This window comes from Podarcis raffonei, chromosome Z, assembly GCF_027172205.1.
Source record: "Podarcis raffonei isolate rPodRaf1 chromosome Z, rPodRaf1.pri, whole genome shotgun sequence".
NCBI lineage: Eukaryota > Metazoa > Chordata > Lepidosauria > Squamata > Lacertidae > Podarcis > Podarcis raffonei.
In genome coordinates this window covers 42,941,467-42,964,342 of record NC_070621.1, presented here as the reverse complement: position 1 = coordinate 42,964,342, position 22,876 = coordinate 42,941,467, and the positions used below count along the sequence as shown (strand labels likewise).

The 22,876-nt window shown below is 42.1% G+C and overlaps 1 long non-coding RNA gene across 1 annotated transcript; it reads right to left on the bottom strand.

Annotated features, from left to right (window-relative positions):
• Positions 1–2,078: 2,078 nt before the first annotated feature.
• Positions 2,079–22,227, bottom strand: LOC128406756 (uncharacterized). The gene is made up of 5 exons (XR_008328605.1): positions 22,122–22,227; positions 19,955–20,060; positions 4,760–4,852; positions 2,829–2,911; positions 2,079–2,478 (listed from the first exon to the last, which is right to left on the bottom strand). It is a non-coding gene; the product is annotated as an uncharacterized LOC128406756 (long non-coding RNA).
• Between the last annotated feature and the right edge of the window lie 649 nt (positions 22,228–22,876).

Genomic DNA, 22,876 nt, shown 5'->3' with positions numbered 1-22,876 from the left:
AAGAACAGTTTCAGGTAAAGAACGGACCTTTGGAATGAGTTAAGTACGTAACCAGAGGTACCACTGTACTGTATTTTATTTGCTTTCCAATCTTGCAATGACAGTATAAAGCCATTAGATGGTGCTACTTTGCAACCATAGCTTCTCTATCTGGCATGCTCTGAAGTGACTGAGCCTGTTCTAGTACAGTGGTACCTCGGGTTAAGAACTTAATTCGTTCCGCCGCCGCACGATTTCTGTTCTCATCCTGAAGCAAAGTTATCAACCCAAGGTAATATTTATGGGTTAGCGGAGTCTGTAACCTGAAGCGTATGTAACCTGAAGCGTATGTAACCTGAGGTACCACTGTATGTTCATATAATCCTGTTCCATACTAGTCATTATGCACAAAAACGATATAGAAAATTGAAGCAAACTTTTTTTTATCTGAGAAGACCACAGCACCCTGAATACTCAACATAGCAGGCAAGGCTGGATCAGATTTAGGGCTCATACACACATCCACTGGTGCTATACATGGGTCCAAGCAGTTCTCCCCTTGCTGCCCTACTCTGCAAGGGAAAACCCACTCTTTAGTGATAGATCGGAACAAATGGCAATCCAGGGAAAACCTGAGTTGTTGTTTGGTCTGATTGAGCACTAAAGAGCAGTTTTCCTGGGGTGGGTGGGTGGCAGTGGCACAAGAGGAAGTGTGGATAAATCCTTGCTGCACTTTCAGTTGAAAAAGTGTACTGTCTTGAATATTAACTTGTTTGACAGCCCAGCATGGTACTGTCTCCTGGGTTATGATTCACATAAAAGGCTAATGCTTTGCAATGAAAATGACACTGGTTCTAAGTTCCTGGCAAACATACTGATTATAAACCGAAAATGGTAAATTAATTTAATTTTCATATAGTGCTGAGGGCCACTGTAGTGAAGAATGAGAAGACACAAGATTCACTAGCAAACCTTGGTCCAGTCATGCTCTCTCAGTCTGGCCTATCTCAATGGGTTGTTGTGATGACAAAATTAGGGTGGGAGAGAACCATGTAGGAGACAACCTTGAATTCTATGGAAAAAAAATAAAAGTGTCAGTGAAGACTGCTGTTTAATGGCAATATCTTGAGAGGCAGCTGAACCTATGCCAAAAAAGGGCAAAGTCATGCTAAAATCATGTTTCTGTTCACCATCTTGATTTAAAATGGCATGCAGCATCCAAAAATTGACCAAAGCTCCTTCCCCCATCTCGGCAAACCTTGTGTCACACTTATCAGCAGTAGCTTGATCGGTGCCCAAACTCATAGAGAACAGGTGGACAGGCAGGCAAACTATTTCCCAAAATATATAGATCTTTAACTACATGGAAACCAACCACGTGTCCCGAACTATGAATATTTGATTTATACTTGAGCAGTTGAGAAGATTCCCCTTGAGATTTTGAAGTTAACTGCAGCAAAGTTGATGATGTTCCATGAATAAAATGCCTCAAAGGTTGCCCACTTTTAATGCCTGTCTTTGGTCTAACATACATAGTTTTATTCTCCCGTCTGAGCACTTCTGTCTGATATTACTGTATGGACTTGACTCTGGCCACATCACAATATGCTAGTTCGCAAACTGTTAATTCAACTTGTGTTCCTGGTATTGCAGGAACCCCACAGTTGTTACAAGCCTTGGCAAAACAGAATAAAGAGGGGGGGGATGGGCGTAATGGTGTGCTGCATTCTGTGATTATTCTGACAAACATTTCTTTGTGACATGGCTGTCTTCTTCACTCAGACTCTGCCCACATGGTACAATAGCTTAGCATCTGCTAGACATGAGGGGAGGGTTCTCATGAAATGAAGACGAGACCAGAATGTTACCTAGCCTGACACTGAGCAGTCAGTGAGGCAGATGCTACTGGAACATAGTGCAGACTTTTTACTTTTTCATGTTCTTTTGCTGCTTTTTTAAAATAGCTTTTCCAGAACAATCAAAATAACATCCATGGATATTTTGCACATGCATATCATGAGAGAGTATTTTTAAAATACAACAGGGCTACTAGTCATATTTCTGTTGTTCTTATTGCTCAACTTTTCCTTTATTGCGTCTTGTAAATTATGCTAGTTTTGTTCCCGGTTCTCATGTTGCTCAACACTTGATTTTTATTATATACTGTAAATCATATCAGGGTGTTTTTTGTCTACCAGTGAGTATTTTGGCAGCCTGTGGAGATTCTCCTGTGGGTCGGTCTCTTCTAGTGCTGGGAAGTATTGAAAGGTGAGATCCTTTGGCGATGCTGTTTAGGCTCCAAATGTATAAAAAGTAGAATAACATTTTACCTATGTATCTGAACACTTAATGCAGGGGTGGGTGATCTTTTTCAGTTCAATGGCCACATTGCCTCCTGGAGAACCTTCCAGGGACCATATGAGAGTGGTTGGTGGGGCCAGAGGCAAAGGTAGGCAGAACAGTGGATGCAACTCTTACTTTGTACAGCAGTCTACATTCCTGCAATGCAAAAGGTAAAGGTATACACATACATCCCCCACAAAATAGTCTGACAAGGAAGCATAGGGAGAGAGGGGGATATGTTGTAGTTAAACTCTAAGCACAGCAGCCTGTTCTGTTTTAAGAACTGCTGGAAGTAATATGATCCTGCTCATGCTGCCTGCAGTTGACCTAGGAACAACCCAGGGAAACATGAGACCATAGAAGTAAGGGCTTATCTTGATCATCAGAACATTTTGCCCTTTGCATAAGCAGAATAAAATGAGCCCTGATGCAGGTACATCCCAACTCCTGTAAACTCCTTGTAACATCCTAAAACCTTGTAATACTGTACAGTGCACCATGTTTACCTCTCACTTGAATGGCATTTAAGGGCTTCCTTCTGGCATTTCTCCCTCTCTCTGACATGGATGTTGTAGAAGTTCTGATGAAACTGATTAAAACAAAGGGAAAATGAGAAGAGTGGTGAGGGAGATTCCTAGCTTTGGGCACCGTCTCAAAAAGAAGGTGCCCAGAGGCAGATGTGCACAAAAGATCCTAAACATTAGGGAGACTAAAATATGAGAGGAGGTATTCTTGCAGATATATGCTGGGCTCTGGGCTCTAAAGGTGATAAGTGGAATCTTAAACTCAGCCTGGAAAATTACTGGAAGCCAATACAGGCCAGCAAAGTTTGTCTAACGTGCTTTGTCGCCAGTTCCTGGCAATAACCTTCAGAAATATGCTGGGGCAGCTAGCCCCGAAACAGCATACAAGTACACTGTACTTTGAGCCATAGTGGTGTTTTCCAACAGAGGGGCGGTATGAGAGAGGATTGTCCTCAGAATGCCACAAGTGCATTAACTCACCAAAGGACCTTTCTGAATGTTGCAAGTAGTGAAGGAAAGAGAGAGAGAGGTTTTTATTTTATTTTTCTTTAACAGTATTTATATTGCCACTGACATAGAAAGCAGATGGCCACAGTGGTTCTCCTCCCTTCCCTTATAAGTGGCACTTTGTTTTGGCATGCTAATTCTTCTTTGGTTCCCCAAAATAGCAAAACAGGCAGAGTCAATTATTTTTGGACTATGCTGTGTGTGGAGCAATTAGTTGCACATGGCAGTTGGTTTTTAATGCAACATAGGCTCCTCTTCGGAGCTGGCATCCCTTGGCTATTCCTTTTATGACAGAAGGGGGCTGTCTTTGCAAAACTGCAGACAAATTCAGTAGCTTCTCCGGTTTTGCACACACTAATTAGCTCTTGCTAAGCAAGGCAGTTGGCCCTGCATTTTCAAGGTTTGGCTTTCAATGCGTGCAAGGCTAAGCAAAGAGGTGGCAGGCGATAGTGGAAGGCTGACATACGGTCCTTTTTATTGAAGTGGGAAGGAGACTTAAGTGTGAGCTCTTCAGGAGAACTTTACTAGAGGTAATGGCCTTGAGACACCACGTTTTCCTTCCTCTCAACTACCCAGCCAGTTCGGATGACACTCTTAACAGGGCAAGTGGCTTAATTGCACTGAATTTTTAAGACATCAGCACAACACAAGTCGCACACATTCTGAGCATTACAAGTCAGAAATTCATTTTTCTAAATGAAAGCTATTGTGGGTAGATCCCTGCAACCACGAAGGCTCTAGCCAGTTGCCTCATGTAAGAATTCTTATTAATCTAGCCCTCTTGCTTCCTCATTGGCTGTAGGAACAGCAGTAATGATACAGTTCTTTGCTGACATCGCTCATGGTGAAGCAACACAGGTTTGTTTGTTTTTGTTTTTTTCATTTTTTCATTTTTTCTGCATTATAGCGAAAAGAGAGAGAAGACTTTAATTATTATTTTTTTAACCCCCTCTAATATTGATTAACAAAAGATGATGTTAGCATGGACTGAATGCTTTAAATAATTATATTTTCTTGTTTTGTAATTGGCAAATGGAAAATCAGAAGTTTTTTGTTTGTATCTTTAATATATTTCTTTCTTTAGTCTTTTTTAAAAATTCTCTCTCTCCCGCCAGAGATTGTATATTCATGGTGGTAGTGGATGGTTGATGGAGGATCCTGCATGAGAGACAAGATAATGTTGGTCTCCCAGGGTGAGAGGCTGGGAGGAGAAAGGAAATATCCCAGGTGAGAGCTGGGAGGAGCTACTGTCCCCTGTGGCTGGTAAGGGCTAAGTATTACTTTTAAGTGAGGGCTCCATACTCTACTTGTTTGATTTGTAATCTTTGTAGTTGTAATTTCATGGGAATTTTAAAATACAAAACTAAATGCCCAACTCTAATGCAAATGCTGATACAAACACCTACATCTGGAAATGATGGTCATCTCTCCTGGCAACACCTCCATCCACGGCTGCCTGCTTCCTCAATCATCCAGGATTCAGACAAGAAGACAAATACCTACAATATAAAAAAGGGGAATCATTAAGCTTATATAGACTTTATGACCTCCTTCCAAAGCGCAGACCCATAGACAAGGAAATGCTATCTGTTAAATTAGGAAATTTACCTCATACCCGGCTACAAGGCCTACAGATCTGGACACTTCCCAATAAACTTTACAAACAAGGACAGCCTTGATGCACCCAGACATTTTTTGTGTATCTGTACACGCAATCAACACCAGACTATAAGGGCTTAGTATCCCAGAATTACAAACTTCTCATAGAAATCAATATGGGGTCATCCACAACACTCAAAAATTACTGTGAACCAGACATTAGCATCCAAATAGAGGACCGGGTGTGGGACAGACTATGGGTAAGTAAGTCCTCTGTTAAAATCTATTTCAGCTAGAAACCAAGAAGCAACCTTGAAGGTTTATCTGTACTGGCACTGGATAACACTCTCATCAACTCCACACTATCACCTCAGTGCTGGCCTAGTTGCAGTTTCCTGGGCATCGCCATCCATCTGTGCTCATTTCTGGAAAAAGGTCTTTGCTGTTTTGTCCTCTTATCATGGGCTGCAACCTGCTACTTATTCCGTAACCTACTACATACAAGTTTAAAAGTTTAATAAATATTGGGGGGGGGGGGACCTAGATCTGGCAATACTCTGAATAGCTGCACATCTTAATTACATAGGCTGTCATTTAGAAAGCCACCCAGCCTATGCAGGAAAGTGTAGGGAAACACACAGTTCTGAGTAACTCAAAATACTGGAAACTCTTACTCCCAAAGAAGCAACGAAGATTCTTGTAGCACCTTAAAGACTGAGGCATGTTATTGTGGCATATACCACAATATAGTCACAGAAGAATTTGGGGGTAGGGAGATCTATTTTGTATTTCAGTTAACAATATTGTTAAAGGTCTTGTGGGTTGTTCTGATCCAGTTCACTACCTGTGCAAAGGAAATACCAACAATTCTAGTCTTTCCTTCCACCAATTACTGTTTTTAAAAAACGAAAACCACCAGCAATCACTTTAGGGAGTACATGCTCAGCCTTTTGCTTATTACCCTTTTATCTGTTGGGAAGAGGGAAAATGAAAGAGAGAGAGATAGAGAGAATACATATTTGCTACCAGGAAAACCTTAAGAAAAGACAAATGTTGAACATTCCCTAACAGCTAGGTCTCGTCCCACTCCAATTTTATAGGTTTGAAGGGTAAGTGATTATATGTTCTTTTCTCACCAAGGAAAAGAATATACTTTTAAACTCACACTTGTTCTTGATGTCTGGTAATGATGCCACACAGTATGCCTAACCTGACATCAAGCAGAGCAGAGAGATAGGTTTCCTGCTGCCGGAGGCAAGTGATGTTAGTGGCACTGTTTGTTCACATTTTCCAGGAACATCTTCAGAAATTGATTGCATACTGCTTGCTACCTCTTTAGGATTAAGCAAAGAGATGTTCCTCTAGCCCACAGAAGGAAAAAATATATATTCTGATCATAGACTTCTTGCTGTTAGCTAACTGGTTTGGCTGACGTGTATCTTAGCCTGTATAGAAATGCTGAAATGTTGATGTATTGAAGATTTCGAAGGCCATCATCTCTGACCCCATTTAAAAAAATAATTGTTTACATTCCCCCCCCAAAGAAGTACAAAAACGCCCTCATTAAATTACTTCTTGTTTATTCAACTCTACTCTCAAACTGTAAATAATAACATTATATATATATATATATATATATATATAAGAGGGGGAGGACTAGATGAAGTGTTGAAGGATATTACTAATTTGTTCATCCTCTAATGATATATCCTTGACATACTTTAGGAAATCCTCTCTACATTTTGCAAGGTGGCTTGGTCCCCCCACCCTTAATATCAAAGCTGAGCACCACAAATCATCTCACTGATTAGATTGGGTAGGATCAGGGGCAGATCTACTATGAAACTAATGAAGCTTAAGCTTCAGGTCCCCTAATCCCAGAGGGGCCCCAGAAGCAACTTTATTCCTCATTGGTTAAAAAAACTTGGACCCAATAGACCCAATTTGAGTAGCATGACTCAAATGGATTAATTTTTGGTGGTATATATTTCAGCAGACTTGAAACTGCGCAGGTGCTGCAAAGGCGAAGCGGCGTGGTAAGTTGGCTGTTCTGCTGAAGAGCGCTTAAATTCTTTCTGCATATTGTCTCCAGAAAATGACATTGCAAGGAAGCTCTCCAGTGATGAAACTGACTGTGAATATGTTGCTAGAAAATCCAGAAAAACAAACCATAGAATTTTAGAGTTGGAAGGGACCCTGTGGATCATGTAGTCCAACTTGCTTCAATGCAGGAATCTTTTGCCCAATGTGGGGCTAAAAAACTATAAGGCATAAGGCATTTTTGTTTCCCCTACTGACTTTGACAGGTGAGATAATCCAGGACAGCCATTTTAATCAAAATCTGAAATGAAGTAGTTAATTTTTTTTTAATTGTGGTGATCTGTCATGGAACAACCCCATTGAAGAAGGTAACAAGGGGTTAGCCAGACCTCGTTGCTGGTTACAAAGGAGCCCCCATGACATTTCAAACTTCAGGGCCCTAAAAACATAGGTTCAGCACTGGTAGGATTCATCCTTGCTAAAATCCAATTGGGGGCCTATTGATTTAAATGAAGGGAGAGTCAAACAGATTGATGTGTCCATATGTATATGTGCATATATGCTGTAAGTTGAGAGCAGAAGTAAACAAAGTACACCACACCAGTGCATGCCCCATACTACTAGTGGAAAGCATCACTCCCACCAGTTGCATGCAGAAAACAAGAAAACAGAAGCTTCTCTAACTAGGGAAGAGAGTTGTGTTCTTTTTTTCTTTCTTAGCACATTGATACACCACAATTGGCACATACCTATAAAACACAAATAGCTGCACTCTGGGAAGTTTGCTCACCATGTTGTTGACATACATTATTGACTTGGCTTGCATGCAACATTAAATTATGGGTTAGCATTACATCCATGAGGCTCCTGCTCAGGATTTGGGGGAGGAATCCACTAAGATCAGATTCCAAAGTGACCTTATGTGATCTGATCATGATTGGGATCAGATTATAGGTTCCTTTCAGAATCTGCAGCAAATACCACTTTATGATGTGGTCTCAGGGCTGCAAGGCTGCATCTGTTCATGTACGATATATTTCTTACATTTAAACTTTTTAAATGTGCAATTCAGTTACCCACAGCCTGAAGTGGCTAGCACATGGGGTTCCTTGTTTCTGTGTGCTTTGAATGGAATACAGGCAGTTCCCCTGGGAGCAGCACGACTTGGTGGCATTTCCTTGTTCTCAGGAGGAATTGTACAAAAATACCATGGCTGCCCCCATATAAAAATTGGGGGCAGCCATGTTATTCCATACAATTCTACTTAGAATATTAAAAATCTGCACAGAAACAGGACGGGACAGACTTAAGTCCTGTTCCCATGTAGAATTGGGACAGACCATAATTTAATGGGTCCGTCGATTCTGGCTCATGGACTCCCTCCTTCCCTCTCCTCCCCCAGCACAGCCACACAGAGGAGATGGGGAGGTTTTGCTTCCATTTTGTTATGTCCAAATCAAACTGGTTAATGCTCTCTGTGATATAAGGAAACCCAACTTCAGCACACTTCCCTTTAACACATGGATTGGGGAACATGTGGGTCTCCAGATGTTTCTGAACTACAGCTCCCCATTTTCTCATCCTTGGCCAGGATGGGGCTGGTGGAAGTTGGAGTCGAACAACATCCAGATAGCCATAGTTTCCCCACTCTAAACTGCAGTCAACACTAGCCATAATTCTCAGCTCAGATTAAACAAGTAACCATGGTTAGTTACAATCAGCTATGGTTCAGGAGAAATGCATGTGCCTGAGTCTCACCAGACTCATTCCCATATGCTAAACTATGGTTCAGCATTAAGTCTGGATGCAGTCACTGATTCCCCTTCATAATGAGGAATCCATATACCTGGAGACAGCTGTATATTATGCTGGTTAGCTAACAACTCTTGTCCTGCTGATCCCAAAACAGATTTACTATTTTTTACAAATGAGATACACTTTTTAAAAATAAAAACGAAGTTGCTGTGTTAATGGATAAATGCTATAAGAATATCATTCCTGCACCTTTTTTTCTTTGTAAAGGCGGCAGCAGCAGCAACAACAACAACAAAGCAGAACATTCATTTTGTAAAATGTTGTAACACTCAAGAATAGGGAAGAAGAATGATCACAAACACCAGCCAATCAGGGCTGCACAGCTGGCTCCACAGCTTAATTTGCAGGAGCAACAAAGGCCTGAGGAAGCTGGTTTCACCTCATTAGTATTTTTTTTTAAAAAAGAGGCCATGGCAACTGCTATTGTAAGGTATGTTTGAATGCAAAGATAGGTATGACTGGGGAATTGGGCCAGGGCATCATTTTTTGTAGGCTACTAACTTTCATGGGCTTGGCTGCAAGGCTATGGTGCTATGCATGATATCTGATCAATTAAGCACAAACTGTGTAGGCAACTGAAACTTCAGGACTGCTGCATATTTATCAAATCACTATATAAAGCTTGGGTCTGTCTCTTTAATAAAAGAAGAGCATAAACAGCATAGTATTCCTTGGTGTCTGAAGTGTTTATTAATATCCTTCTGTTGCTACTTCCCCAGAGATACAAATGAGAGAGTGAATTTAAGTTTCTTTAGTTAGCCTGGCACCTGCTTCTGAGTCCCTTCTCATGGATGTTAGCCTGTCAGCTCTCTGTTTGCAGCTCCCATAGTAAGATGTACCAATCTCATGGAGGTATGTATTTTCACACCCTTAAATACTTGTCTGCACTTTAGGTACAGTTACACTGTTGCATGACCCTTATACATAAAACATTCCCAAGCAACCCAGGATGATAAAAACTGGGATCCAAACTGCACGCTATGCATTCTGATGTGAGTAAGCAATCTTCACTTGTGTAGTGGCTGAGAGACTCAGTTGCAAATCAGAAAGTCAGATCAGAATGGTGCCTTCGTCACGAACACAGTAGTTGGCTTTAGGCCAGCTACTCGCTGTCTCACACATTTCATCTATAGTATGGGAGTTCTATCTGCTGACTTCCCTCAGGAGGCTTAATAGGGTTAGGTAAGGACAGTGACTTGATGATACATGCAAAGTGCTCTGAACACTTGAAAGCACTGTGCAAATATTAAGTATTGTTATGTATGTGTCAAGGGGACAGTTCAGCTAGCAGACTGACATAGAATGAATTATTTTGCGTTGTGCTGTCAGAGGCGGATTTAGGGAAGTGTGACTGGTTCCGCTGCCCTGGGTGCTGAGCCTAGGGGTTGCCACAGGGCATCACAACCAAGACATAGTGAATTGAGCAGAATAGAAGGTGTGAGGGCACATGCCAAATTTTGGCCTTGCACAGGATGCCACTGAAATTTGAAAGACCACAGTCTGCCTCCGGTGTGGTGGTTGTATGCTTTTCAGGGCTTCCCAAAGTCGGGTGCTCAATGAGCAGGAAAATGATGTGAGGCAAGGTGTTGTGCCATTCACTAATGGCCTTTTCCCAACTGATCCTTTGGCAGACTGCCCATTCATTAATACTTTCTGCAACCCTATGAGCCAGAAAGTTGCTTTCTTCAAGATTCCAGATTCAGTAGCAGGCTTAGCACAATAAACACACATGGCTATGTCCTGTGCTAGTTCTACCCAGAGTAGGCTCACTGATGTTAAAGGACATGGCGTCGCTGGTCCATTAAGATCAATATATCTACTCAGAAGAAAGCTTAGTTGGATGCAGCCCTTAGTTATTTTATTGTAAAGAATGTCTTTACCACTCATCTTGCCACAACAATGGGTAACGCTTATGTCCCCAGCAGTGACAAAGTATGAAATGTTGTAATCTCCTTCATACTTGCTTATGCTTGAGTTACGAGCCGTTGCAAGGTTGAAATTCTGCCTGACTATCCTATTCAAAAGCTTCTGATAATATAAAGCTGAATAATAATTTAGGACCAACATTTGTTCTCAACCACGCCAGTGTGCTTGGGAGTAGAATGCAACTCAACAGCTTCTGTCTGCCTAAAAGGCAGAATATATGCTACACAGCACTTACAGCAAAATCAATACAAATGAAAAAGCCAGGATATTAGCAGCAGCTCAGCCAGAAAGGAAAAATAAACCTTCACAAAGAAATATCTCTGGCATGATTATACAATAGGGCACTACAACTGTGTGATCTCAAAGAATGCATCTACCTCACATTTGCCAAGTGAAATTAATTACTTCTCAAAATACCCTACTCATCAAATGCTTTCCAAAGAAGATCGGGTGAGAATTGGGTGGGAACATCAAAGAAAGGCAGTGGCCTAACAGATTCCACAAAGCAATGAATGAAAACATCTGAAATGTTAGCTTACCTATAGTAGCTTATTTAATTTAGCTGAAATTGTTATGGCCATGATCCAAAGAAGTAGAAGAACACCACGTGCTCAGCCTGCAGATCCTTTGACATTTCCTTTTATAGCAGCTGCTCCATTTTTAAATATTCGCCATTTGGAGAGTGCAATTGTGCTTGAAGTCCAATGGCTTTAAATTTTTCTAGCTTGATTGAGCCTTGTGCATAACTGAGTTGTCTGCCAAAGAATCTATTCATATTGCGTACTCAGTACTCGCAGCCTCACTGTTGCTCCTTGACACAGAGCCTACGGGAACTGAGACTAATCCCTAAATGACATCCAAAACTACGGGAGTTGTGCACTTCAGGGAGAGGTAAGCAATAATAGGCAAGCCGTCCTTCAGGGAGAAAATTTAGTGCCCCAGAGCTTGGTATGCAAAGCGCTGCTGTCATGGAAATCCTAAACTAAAAGACACACTAGTCAGAAAGTAGTACAACTAAATTGTCTCCCTCCAACAAGAGCAGAATAACAGCAGGAAACTAGCCAGATATAATAAGTCCAGTGCCACCTAGTGAGTAAACTGTATAATGACATTATCCACACAACTGCAATAGATTAAAATCTGCCAAAATACATAACATTACACCACCCTCTGTTTCAAATGCTCTCTTTATTCTGAAGTTTATTAATCAGTGTGTTTGTGTTTAATCTGTTAATGTTATCTTTGCTGTTTTTAATAATTTTAAGTCCTGGGGAATTTTTTCTATTAAAGGGCAGAGTTTGAAGCAGCCCTGCTTATGCGAATGAGAGGCTTTAATCTTGGAAGGCCCTGCTCTTTTGGCTCATGCCTTAATACCTTGTCTGTTTCAAGGACCTAGCTATTGTGTCACTTGAGGATAAGGTGGGCTGTCAGTTTTAGGAGGTGATACGAGTTTTTTTATCTGTTTCCTTCCATCATCTCTGTGCATTGTATTCTTCAGCTAGCAGGTGCTCTGTGTCCTATTGAATCAGACATATGGGATTGTCATTCTTATGCTTAGCCAACATTGATCTTTCAGCATTGTTAATGGGGCCATGTATCTTTGCTCACTGTTCTGTCTTCTTTTCTAACCAGCTTGATCTATGCAATCCATATCTAGCATAAAGGTGGGAGCTGTAGTTAGTATTCTGCATGATTTTTCATCTTCAGGATAAGGTCTTGTTTTGTTTATTCACTCTGGGTAAGCTCTGTTGTTTTGTATTCCTTGCTCTCAGATCAAATGTAAAGATATGTTTGCTGTTGACCCCATTTTAAAAGCCCTCTAGAGGTGGAAACTGAAAAGGTTGATATAAGCTGGCATAGTTATTCATTATGAATGGTGAAGCACAATTCCTTTATTTTCATTAATTTTACATAGAAATCAGTTGCAATGCAACATTTTTTCCTTGTTTTTGGAGATCTTGTGTTCAGCGTGAAAGAGGATGGAAAGAGAAATTCTATTTCCCCCTATCCTTATCAAATCAATGTTATTAGAGAGGGCTGATTTTACCTTGTGCAAAAGGATGCTACTCTATCTAGATCTTGACCAGAAAGACAAGTAGCTTAGTACTGATGATAAATTTTAGATATACTGGACAAGAGTTCTAGCTTGTCCATTGTCAAATGAGATTTAAGTGCTAATCAGATGGGAAGTGCTGAATCATTCTGAAGGATTAAAGGGAGCCTTTATCCATCTCCACTAATATTCCAAGCTATAACCGAGACAAAAAAGAGAGTATATCCACATGGTATTATTTTCATTCTCAGATATGCTGAATTAAACACTTTAGTCAATCTAAGATTCATAGTATCTGGGGTGACTGGGGTAGTAGTTGCACTGGAGCTGTATATGTGGTGGGAGAAAGAGAAAATCTTTTTGTGATCCGTCTGTCTTGAGAAACAATGGGGTGCACCTCCTGGGGTGAAGTCAAACCACTGGAGAATCACATTGCCTGCTGTGGCTGCAGAGACTGGTAACTAATAACAGCTGCCTCCTGCATCGTTTTTGCTGCGTTTGCAGCACTGAAGTGGCCTCTCCATGGTTCAAGCCTGGGCAGCATGTATGGAGGTCCTGGGCTGCCCAGATGACCATACCCCTTGGCTTCATTGATGTGGACAAAAAAAACCAGAGCAATAAATTTTACACCAGTTTGACTGCAGGAGTTGCCAATCCTCTGGTAGTAATTGCATTGGAACTGTCTGTGTGGTGGGAGAAAAAGAAAATCAGTGTTAGAGAAATAAGAGTTGGCCAGGTGGCCCTGGTAAGGATTCCACATCTATTTGAGATTTGATCTATGAATGCTTGGAGCATGGCATTCTACCTTGCAGCAACAAAATCATGACATGTATTACCTAGGGAGCCCTATGTAGATATTTCTTTTTATGTTTTAGGGGCACAGGTGGCGCTGTGGTCTAAACCACTGAGCCTCATGAACATGCTGATCGGAAGGTTGGCGGCTGGAATCTGCACAACAGAGTGAGCTCCCGTTGCTCTGTCCCAGATCCTGCCAACCTAGCAGTTCAAAAGCATACCAGTGCAGTTAGATAAATAAATAGGTACCGCTCCGGTGGGAAGGTAAACGGTGTTTCCATGTGCTGCTCTGGTTTCAGTCTTTCAGTGCACCAGAAGTGGCCTAGTCATGCTGGCCCCATGACCCGGGAAGCTGCCTGTGGACAAACGCCGGCTCCCTCGGCCTGAAAAGTTAGATGAGCACTGCACCCCATCGTCGCCTTTGACTGGATTTAACCATCCAGGGGTCCTTTACCTTACCTTTCTTTTTACCTTTAGGAATAATAATAATAATAATAATAATAATAATAATAATAATAATATCCCACCCTCCCCAGCCGAAGCCGGGCTCAGAGCGGCTAACAACAGTAAAATAATACAACATTCTAAAATCATTTCATTATAAAATCAGTTCAAATCAAATTAATGGCAACCATTGGGCTAGAGTTCTGTGAGGATTGCCAAAGGAGGGGGTCCGGCTGTGCCCTGGCCAAAGTGAAAATAGTGAAAACCTCCCAGTTCCATCAAATTATTGTGTAACAAATTATTGACAAGGTTTTGAAAACCATAGTCTGAGTTTTACTTCTATTTATTTATTTACTTGAAGTGGTTTTATGCATTCTTGTCTTTTTAATTTGTACACTGCATTGGTGGGTATTTTATTAAAATAGCAAACTACTCCCTATGTGTTCTTTTAACTCTTTTCAGACAGCCCTGCAGTTAGGAGAGTGAATTATTGAATAGTTAAAGAAGGCTCCAGAGTATCTACTTTAATAAGAATGTACCACAGCTTTGCAAATGAAATTTGGGGTGCAGTGGTTATGTGGTTGGACTTCTACTTTCAATAAATGCACTTAAAAAAAAAATCAAGCGTTCCTTCATAATTCAATCCAAGCGGAGCAAGAGTGGAAAGGGGGAAGGATGGACAACTGGTGGCAAAAATCCTTGTGTAAACTCACCAATTATTGCGTATTAAAATATTTTCAAAATGGGAGGGAAGGACTGGTGACCACAGTGGCATTTTCATTTTGCAGCATGTCCCTGTAATAATTGCTTACGTTACACATCTTTGGTGTCTTCCATCATAAAAAACAAACAAACCCTCAGAGAAATCACAATTTTAATGTTATATGGCTCCTGAGTCTTAGTTAAACTATGTACTGTATAGATCAGGAGTGTGAGGGGGGAGGTGTTTTTTTCACGAATGCAGACCACCACCACCCCACCCCCAGTTTCTTTATCTGGCCATTGGAACTCTGTGGGCCACACTCCATCTTCCCAGGCCTCATCCACTGGCTCCCACGCTGCTCCTCCTCTAGTGCTCTGGCTTGGAATTGCCTCTGTGAGGCAATTGAACTGTGAGATTGCCTCTTGCTTGCTTGCTTGGATGGAGGGTTGAAAGAAATGCGTAGAAACCTCCAGTTTTCACTTGTTGGACTATAGCCTGCTGTACAATGTCAAGGGTCGCATCTTTCGCTTTGCCTGTCCCCCCCCCTTTGTTTTGGCTCTTTCCCTGCCCATTACTGTGGCCCCCAGAAATTGCCAATCATCATGGAGTGTGGTCCTCAGACTGACAAAAGTTCCCTACCCCTGTTTTAGGTGGCAGCTTCCCATCTTCCTAATAGCTTCTCTTTTGCTATGTGTTCCTAGTGAGGAAAGAACAGAAAATACTTTTCGCGGAGGGACTCCAATATATGAGAGAGAGAGAGAGAGAGAGAGAGAGAGAGAGAGAGACTCAGGACACTAGGAAGTGGTTTTCTTTATCCCTTACAAATCCCTTGGACCAGTCTAAGGTAGATCTTGAACCTGCTCTTTATCCTTCTGGCTTAATTCAGCTCAAACCAGGATTAGAGATATTTTTTCCCTCTCCTGTCAAAGTGTGAACTCAGGATGGATGGCCATGTGAATATTCCCATCTGGGTATGCTGCTCTCTGCCACTCCCACATTGATGCACATGCATGATGGACTCTGGACTGCCTGGGCTCTTGCCATCTGTTGGATGGCACAAAGCCCACTTCCCTAGCTTTTGATTATCCTAATGGCCGGAATGTCCTCCAGACCACTTAGTGAAGTCTTGTTGGATTTTCAAAGCATATAGTACAGAGAAAATAGAAGGGAGTATAACATATTTGATAATTTATGTGCATGTTATAATTATTTATTATTAATTGCATTTATCTATCGCCCTTCATCCAAGGATCACAGGGCAGTTTACAGCATAAAAACATGTGTAGAACTCAAAGGTTTTTCACTTGTACTTAAAGAGTCTGTTACTTCTTGTTAATGGATTGACTTTTGTTCTTGCTGCTTCATGTGTTATTCTGTCCATAAAACCCTGTGTGAGTCCATAGATATTCCATAGGATGCAGCAGTAGCATGACCATGTTCTGTGCTGTTCTCTAATGTATATAAGAGTCCAGTTTATAATGTATATAAGAGTCTAATGTATATAAGAGTCCAGAGGAACTACTGGTGTGAATTTGCATCAGTTCTGTCCTACCAAGCTTCACTTTACCATGTGGCATCAAGAGTACTTCTAGTTTGATTCCATCTGTCCAATATACTTACACTTAATGAGAAAAATTCATTCATAATATAAGAAGAGCCCTGCTGGGTTAGACCAAAGGCTCACTGAGTCCAGCATCCTTGACAAAATCCAGAGTAAATGCATATTCCAATCATGATAAAGAGGTAAAATTTATAGGCAGCCTAACTGACTGCACCTTATAATAGTTGGTCATGGAACGACCGGAGAGGAGGCAACCCTGGGACTCAGCTACATTCGTCACAATAATACATTTTGAATGTGTTCTAAACATCCAACAACAGATGGCGCCAGAGAGCAAAAAGGAGTTTATATGGATTTTTATATAAGCTTTTATTTTTCTTTTGTTGTAACAATTTAATTTCTGACTTTTTTATAGCGCTTTTAACCTGTGCCCTGGACTTAATATGGAGGAGTGTCCAGAACCAGGTACGAGATGTAAGGGCTATATCCAATATTAGTCATACTAATAATAATAATAATAATTTTTATTTATACCCCGCCCTCCCCAGCCAAGGCCGGGCTCAGAGCGGCTTACAAGCAATAATAAAAACAAGTTGAATGATTACAACTTAAAAACAAAAATAAAATACAGCATTAAAATATTGAAACATTAAAATATTAAAATGTAGCCTCCTTGCAGGAGGAGAAGGAAAAGAAAAAAGAAAGAGAGGGAGGGAATCAAATTGGCTCCAAGCCAAAGGCCAGGCAGAACAACTCTGTCTTACAGGCCCTGCGGAAAGAAATCAGATCCTGCATGGCCCTGGTCTCATGAGGCAGAGCGTTACACCAGGCCAGAGCCAGTGCTGAAAAGGCCCCGGCTCTGGTTGAAGCTAATCTAACTCCCTTAGGGCCTGGGACCACTAGGGTGTTGCTATGCTCTCCGTGGGGCATACCGAGAGAGGCGGTCTCGTAGGTATGAGGGTCCTAGGCCATGAAGAGCTTTAAAGGTCAAAAGCAGCACCTTAAATCTAAGGTGAAACATGGGGTGTTAGGAGAGAGGCAGTACTTTGGGTGGGGGAGCCGTCATGCTTCTGGGGGTAGTTTGTCCACCTTTGGTCCCCAACCTGCAGTCAGCCCTCTCCTGTGGCTCCTAGAAGCTGTCAGCATGTGACAGCGGCCACGTCCAGGGAGTGACTTGGACTGGCCAGCTAAACCAAGTGAGGGTAGCTGATGGGTCTCAAACCTTCAATGACTTAAGGACTTCCCCTGCATGTGAAAACAACCTCCGGTGGATTGAGCGGATGAGACCAATAGTGGGTCCAACGGCCAAGAAAGCAGTTTCTGCACGTGCTGTAGAGGGAAGTGAGGGGCAGATGGGGCTCGGTAACCTGGGAAGGAAGTCCATCTAAAAGAAGGAAAACACTGATCCTAAACCTCTGCTGCCTTGTAGGATATATTTGGGAGAAGAGATGGCTAAGGAGTAAACCCTACACAAATCAGGAGTGGAGTCACTAAGAAGAAGAAGAAGAGTTTGGATTTGATACCCTGCCTTTCACTCCCTTTAAGGAGTCTCAAAGTGGCTAACATTCTCCTTTCCCTTCCTCCCCCACAACAAACACTCTGAGGTGAGTGAGGCTGAGAGACTTCAGAGAAGTGTGAGTAGCCCAAGGTCACCCAGCAGCTGAATGTGGAGGAGCGGAGACGCGAACCCGGTTCCCCAGATTACGAGACTACCGCTCTTAACCACTACACCACACTGGCTCTCCAGGTGGCTAGATAGCGCCTTGTATGTTTTCTTTCAGCAACTCCTGCAACCAAGTTGGTGCCAAATGTATTGCTTTCCGAGGGGTGTGTGTGTCTTTTCATCAGGGCAGCCCAGGACCTCCATACAACACGGAGAGGTAACTTCAGTGCTGCGAACACAGTGCTGTGACTTCACCCCTGGGAGTGCAGTCCATTGACTTTCGAGACAGTTGGATAACAACAAGAAGTCATTCTCATAGAGTGATTTAGCATATGCCATTGTATAGTGATGCACACTGGGGCAAAAAGCCACACACTGTATGTGGTTACAGAGCCTGAATTGGTAGTGACTAAACATCTAAAAGGTCTTGGAGTCATTGTAGATAGCTCAGTGAAAATGTCAACTCAGTGTGTGGCAGCTGTAAAAATTGGTAATTTCATATTGGGAATAACAAGGACTGGGGGTGAAAATAAAACTGCCAGTATCAGTGCTGTTATACAAGTCTGTGGTTCAATTGCATTTGTGCATAGTTTTGGTCACTGCAATTCAGAAAGATTATTGTAGAGCTGGAACAGGATCAGAAAAGGACAACCAAAATGACCAAGGGGCTGAAGAAAATGACCAATGTTTTGGATAGGGGAAAAGGTGTGTAAGGGGGTATGTGAAACATTGACTATGCTTATTGTGGAGAAAGTGGAGGGAGAAAGTTTCCTGACTGTTGGAAGATTCAGGACAGACAAAAGGAAGTAGTACTTCACACAACACATAACTAAACTGTGGGAAAATGTTGTAATAGCTGTCAACTTGGATGGTGACTCTAAATTTTGTCTTTCATACAGACGGTCAGTTCTGTGATCAACTGTTGTAGAAATTTCAATTCTTTGTCATGACCAGAGCATGCATTTACCCAGTATGAGCATAACTGAAGTCATCTAGTACAAGAACGCATCTTCCTTTGGATGCCTCTTTGATAATCGTAGGTGTTTTGGTCAGTGTAGTGGTAGTGTAAATGCATACCGGATGCTAAATTTTATTTGAAGCAGACCTGTTGAAATAAATGTACACGATTAAGTTAGGGCAATTAATTTCAATAGGTCTCTCTGAGGAAAATTTAGTTGAATACCAGCTTAAATTATTTTTAGGGTGTGACAGCAGCATTCCCAGTCAGTAATTCTGCCACTTTGGGGATTTCTACTTCGTATGACTCTTAATGCTTTTGATGGACAGAGCAACATCCAGACCTTCATCCAGCGTTTGTATCCATCACCATATCCTACTAGTTCTATCAATTCCAACAAGCTTCTGTAATGCCCACTACATCTTTGGACTCCTTTTTAAGAACAATCACCCCACTAAAACTCTGCCGTGAGTCCTCATCAGGGAAAAAGGGGTATAAATAATTGTATAATGGTAACGAAGACATGGGTGGCGCTGTGGTCTAAACCACTGAGCTTCTTGGGCTTGTCGATCAGAAGGTTGGCGGTTCGAATCTCCATGACAGGGTGAGCTCTCGTTGCTCGGTCCCTGCTCCTGCCAACCTATCAGTTCAAAAGCACGTCAAAGTGCAAGTAGATAAATAGGTGCCGCTCCGGCGAGAAGGTAAACGGCGTTTCCGTGCTCTGGTTTCGCCAGAAGCAGCCTAGTCATGCTGACCACATGACCTGGAAAAACTGTCTGCGGACAAACAACGGCTCCCTCGGCCTGTAAAGCGAAATGAGCACCGCAACCCAAGAGTCATCTGCGACTGGACTTAACTATCAGGGGTCCTTTACCTTTAATGATGATGATGAAAAAACAACAACAATGTTTTAGTTTATAGTGATGTTTAAGAGAAGCTTATCTAACTGTCCTGTGCTATTTTAAAATGCGGAATCTTGATTGTTTTGTAATGTTGCAAACCGCTTAGCGACTTTTTTGTAATATGAAGCAAGATATAAATTACCTCAACAAGAACAACAGCTGCTCCCGATGTGTGAATTTTCCTCTGTGGTCTCTTTGAATGCCTTCCATGTCCCCATGCACCTTCACCACCTAGATCTATGCTGCACCTATTGAACAATCATAAATTCCCTAAGGATGATTTATTTGAACCAGAAGTTTCCCACAGTGAATAGTTTAAAAGCTGCTCTGCCACTTTTTAAAATTTCAAGTGCCAATACTATGATTGCACTCGGGTTCATGTTCAGCCTACCCATTTTGTATGGACCCAGCTTGTCCTTAGTGCCTGACAAATCCAAAACATGCCTTCTGGATACCATTGTCTTATCTACCTTTCTCCATACCAATGGCTTGAGCTGAGTTACAGATGCAATAAAACAAGCACAATAAATTGAACATGAAAGCACTGAAACTAGACCTAGAACAGTAAAATACTTGAGGCTGGAGCTATTTAAACCAGCATTAAAAAGTAAAGGCACTCATAAGGACTGAGTTGATATTGTCTTTAAATTAACCATCAAGCAATCCTAGGGGAAGGCAGTAATGCTTCTGAATACCAGTTGTTGGAAACCGCAGTGGGGAAGAGTGCTCTCATGTTTGGGTCCTTGCTTGCAGTTTTCCCCCAAGCATCTGCACAGCCATTGTGAGAACAACAAACTAGACCAGATGGACCTGATCCAGCAAACTCTTCTAACATGATTACCATTGTGTGTGAGGGAAAAGTAGGGGTATGCTCCTGGCCCCAACCCCTCCATCATACTTCATCACTGTTCTTGCCTCCCATGTGTCAGGGGCTGAACTTCTGCAGTAGTGTTATCAGCTGTACTTGTGTATTCTCCCCACAATTGAGTACATGGAAGTTATGCTAGGGGTGATGGTGCAACACTGGAGCAGGTGGGGCCTCAGAGGGCACCCCCAGTCTTTTCTTCACACCAGTTAAATATGGAGGGACCACCTGAATAGGGCTCTAGTTTAATCACTGTGCTGCCCTGAATTTAGTTGTGTCTTGGTTTTCTGTTCCTCTTCTGTCCTAGTTGGAGAGACCATAAATTTCTCAGTTAGCTTCGTAGCTGTTGTGTGCTCTGAGGATTCCATGGCAAAGTAACCTTTCAGTTCTTGGTAACAGAGTACATAAGAACAGTAGGTGAAGTTCTGTATTCGAGGGCAAAGTACTGGGTGTACTTTGCTTAAATCTACAGCGATTGCAAGTAAATATTTTGTCCTGCAATAAATGTGGGTCTCAGGTGGGGATGGGGGGAAGATTTAAATCAGTTTGCATTTAAAGTCAAAACTCTCTGATTTTGCACCTACTCAAACAAAAGTACAATCGTCCTTCAAAATTTGCGTTTTTTAAAATTTTGCAATTCAGTTCTCCAGTCAAACAGGGAGGGATCATCACAGACCACAGCAAGCAGATGAAGCAATGGGCAAAGCACTATCAAGAACTGTACTCACAGGAAAACACAGTTCTCAACAAAGTGTAATCAGTAGCTGATAGGGTCTATCCTGACTCACAATGCAGCTTTACAGCTCAGAGATAAGCAGTCGACATGGTTTTCTCACTGTGAAAGCTGCAGGAGAAATGCAGAGAGCAAAGACACCCTTTGTACATGCATTCATAGACCTGATGAAGGCCTTTGACCTCATCAGCTGAAAAGACTCTTCACACCTCTCAACAAGATAGGGTGCCCACCTCACAGTATGATTGTGTGACACTGCCCAGTATGACGGTTCAACCTCGGAGGCCTTCCCTATAAAGAGCGGTGTGAAACAGGGCTGTGTTATCGTCCCAGCTCTCTTTGGCATGTTATTCTCTCTGGTGGTCTCATATGCTTTTGGTGACGGGTCTGTTCAGCTTGGCACGTCACCATGCTAAGACAAACGTGGATCTGAGAGATTTTGATGCAGATGACGCAGCCTTGACAGCACACTCCAAGAAAAATCTACAGAGATTCATCAACCTTTTTGTCCAAGCCTGCAGAGAATTTGACCTTACCATCAGCCTGACAAAGACCAACATTCTGGCTCAGGACATAATCAGCATACTACACATCAGCATTGGTGACCACACACTTGAGGTGGTAGACAGTTTTGTTTACCTAGGTTCCACCATTACCAGCAACCTCTCCATTTACAAGTGTATTGGCAAGGCAACTACGACAATGGCTCACCTCTCCAACAGGGTATGGGAGAATGTGATGCTAATGTCCAATACCAAGATGAAAGTCTACCAGGCTTCCATGTTGAGCATGCTGCTTTATGGAAGTGAGTTGTGGGCAACTTGCACTTGCCAGGAGCGAAACCTCAATGTCTTCCACATGTGCTGTGTTAGGAAGATTTTGGACATCATACGGCAGGACAGAGTCTCAAATAAAGATGTGCTCACATGTTTACATTCCTGTCTTAGTGATATCTACACTGGCTTGGTCATGTTCACAGAATGGAAAATGGCAGAATCCCCAAGGACATGTTTTATGAGAAGCTGGCTTTCATTATAAAGATGTCTGCAAATGAGATATTAATGCTGTCAACACCAACCTTGACATGTGATAATCCCTTGCAGATGACCACAGTGCCTGGAGATAGATAGTCAAGACATGTATCCACAGCAGTGACTAGAGGAAGAACAACCGCCGGGAGGAGTGGAAAGAGAAGAAACACCATGGTGCATCTACAGCAGCACAACCAGACACCTTCATCTATCCTAGCTGCAATAAAACATGTCTCTCCTATATCGGGCTCTAGAGCCACAGCAGGCACTGTGACTCTCCAACGGTTAGACTTCACCTCCGAAGGCGCATTCTTCCATTGTCTCCCGAGACAGATGGATACCAACAACAAGGCAAAATTACTTATCAGAATGTGTCTTAGGAGAAATTGGCACCAAAGTGCTGGTGAATTTTCATGAGAAAAAATCAAGTTGATG